Raw genomic sequence first — 2,823 nt, forward strand, 5'->3', positions numbered from 1 at the left:
GCGGTCTGGGGCTTTGCCCTGACTTTGGGGCAGTGCAGGCCCCCAGCCCCCAGCCCGGAGGGGTCCCCATCCCACGCCTGGCGGCAGGAGGGAGGGAGCCCTCTGAAGCGAGGCCGGGGCGTCCCAGCTGCTTGTTTGTCAGAGCGTGTGCGAGCAGCGAAGCCAGGAGCTAATTGCCCTGGGCCAAGGCCAAGCCGTCAGCAGAAGCAGGTGCTCTGCAGCTCTCCCCGCGCCGCTGCCGCCGCTGCCAGCTGTCCCCAGTGCTCGCCCAGCTCCCGGGGCAATGCCAGCCCTGGGTCCCCTGAGGCCACCTGCCCCCAGCTCTGCCTGTCCCGGTCACCGAGCGCCAAATCAGGCTCCCTCGTGCAGAGGGGGCTGGTTGCGTCCTGCCCTCCATGATGCCGCCCCAGCTCTGCCCAGGACTCCCCAGCATCCCCCTATCCAGGGAGCCAGGCTGGGACTTCGCGGGGGTCCCCATGCCCAGCCAAGGAGTCCCGGCTCCCCCCGGTCCTGCCTGCCCCTCTCCCCAGCCCGCAGCCCTGCAGCTGCATACCAGGGCTGCAAAACTTACTGGAAATCCTGTAGATGCAAATCCTGGCCTCCCGTCCGTGCCAGGAACTTGAGCTGCAATCCCAAGAGGGCAGCAGGCTCCAAGCACACAGGCCTCCCCGCTCATCATCACCCAGCCTCGGAAATCCTCTTTAAAGTTTCATCAGGGCCGGAGGACGCGAGCGGCTCTGTGGGACTCCCATGGCCGGGGGGCGAAGCCGGCAGAGCCCGGGACGGCTTCCCGAAACCTCTGCTGGATGGATGGGTCAGTACCGTGTTGATTCAGACTCCCTGGCTCCATCCCAAAACCTCCCAGCTCCAGGATCGATGGAGGGTCCCAGGGTCTGGGCAGGTGACAAGGTGCGGGTGGGAACTGGCCCTTCCCCGCATGCGGTGACCCACAGCACCAGCTCAGCGCCAGCTCCGTGTCCCCATTAACCCGCCCTGGGGTGCTCAGCCCAGACGGGAGCGACTGGTGTCGCTGGCCCCGGATGGCTGCACCTGCAACCTTGCAAAGTTTCATTTGCTACCAGGGGGCTGCTCGGGGTCTAACCTGCAAAAGCAAAACTGCAGGAGGCCAGAAAGCGACAGTAATGGAGAGGGTGGCTGGTGGGTGGTGGTAGCATACCTTCTCCCCTAATTTATTAGCAGCTTGCTGATTCCAGCAAACAATTTACAGAAGTGATGTCTTTGTTTAAAAAAAACCAGCAGTCCTTCACCACTTACAAACACAGCTCTGCCGAGGCTTCCCTGGCAAGCCTGGGACATCAGCCTGGATATTCCCCATCCAGTTGCAAAGCAGCAGCAGGAATAAAACAACTCCCCACCTCCCCCGACTCCTCTCAAGCAAGCGCCCACCTTGGCCGAAGTCCTTTCCAGGTCACCTTAACTCTGCCCCCTCCACAGCCCGGAGGCTTTAATCAATCGCCAGGTGAAACCTAAACCTTGCGACCGAGGGGAATACGCTGAACCAAACGGCAGCCGGATGAAGGTCAGGGTGCTCCCGCCACGGCGGCTCGGCTGCGGGGAGTGTCTGCCGGGGGGGCGAGACGTGCTGGGGGGACCCTGTGAGCAGCTGGGGCCACGCTCCAGGGGCTGTGTCCCCTTGGGGAGCACGTTCAGAGGGGGCTGCAGGGGTTAGGGCTGGAGGGGAGCGCGGAGAAGACACCACGGATTCACTGGGGAGAATTTGGTTTGGATTTACAGGATTTCAGCCTCCACGGACATGGCTCTCGTCCCCATCTCGCTGCCGTGGAGTTTGCGTGGCGGCGGGAGGGAGAGGCATCCTTGGAGGGGGGGGTTTGCAGGCTGGCTCCTGGGGTGGGTTTTACCAGCACCATTTCCCCCGTGCCCGAGTAAATAAAATTGTCTATTTATTGTGCATGTTTCCTGAGACCTACCAAATACCGCAGTGCTCACGAGGGCCCGCACGGGTGCCAGGATCTCCAACTGCCACGTTAAATAATTCACTGACCAAAGCCTTTAACTTGCTCTCCTCTCCAGGAGCACAGGCCCTGGGCACCCGTGCTGGGCAGGGGGGGACCTGGCTGCTGCAAAGTTGCAGAGAGCGTGTGGTTACAGGTGGGATGGGGCACCTCTGACCCCGGCTTGCGTGGAAAGGGGATTACCAGCAGCGTGCCTCAGTTTCCTGATCTGTTAGTGGGAGGTTGTGTGGAGCCAAGGGGAATAAGGTGGAAGAGCTAAGAGCTGTGGGTGTTGGCTAGGAAATACACTTGGACCCAGGCTCAAAGCTGGGTCTGCAGAGGACGGATAGGTATGGGTGTGGGTGAGCTGTGCCTGCTGCAGGGACCCTGGGGGGAACGGGCTCCGGCAGGGCTCCTGGCCTGGGAGGGGGAGGACGAGGATGTGCCCTTCCCTTCCCAAGCAACGTGAAGTCTCTTCGTAGGTATTCGGTGTCCCTCTAAACCTCGGTGCCTCCAGCAATTCCTGGACCTAGAGCAAAGGAGAGGAAGGGGGGATGCCCTGGGCCGGGGTGCTCGCTGCCAGATGGCCTGGGAGGTTTGATGCTGGCTGGCTTGGGAAGCTCGTGCCTGGGATGCTCCATGCCTGGTGGCCAGGGACACTCGCTCCAGAGACGCTCCCTCCAGAGATGCTCGACACCGTGTGGTTTGGGAGGCTCACTCCCAGGATGCTCCACACCCCGCGGTTTGGGATGCTCGCTCGCGGGGACGCTCCACACCCCGCGGCCGGGGCACTCTGTGCCCGGTGCTGCGGAGTCCCCAGGGACCTCGCGGGGAAAAGTCCCCCCAGCCG

This window comes from Aptenodytes forsteri, unplaced genomic scaffold (assembly GCF_000699145.1).
Source record: "Aptenodytes forsteri isolate BGI_AS27 unplaced genomic scaffold, ASM69914v1 Scaffold7, whole genome shotgun sequence".
Lineage (NCBI taxonomy): Eukaryota > Metazoa > Chordata > Aves > Sphenisciformes > Spheniscidae > Aptenodytes > Aptenodytes forsteri.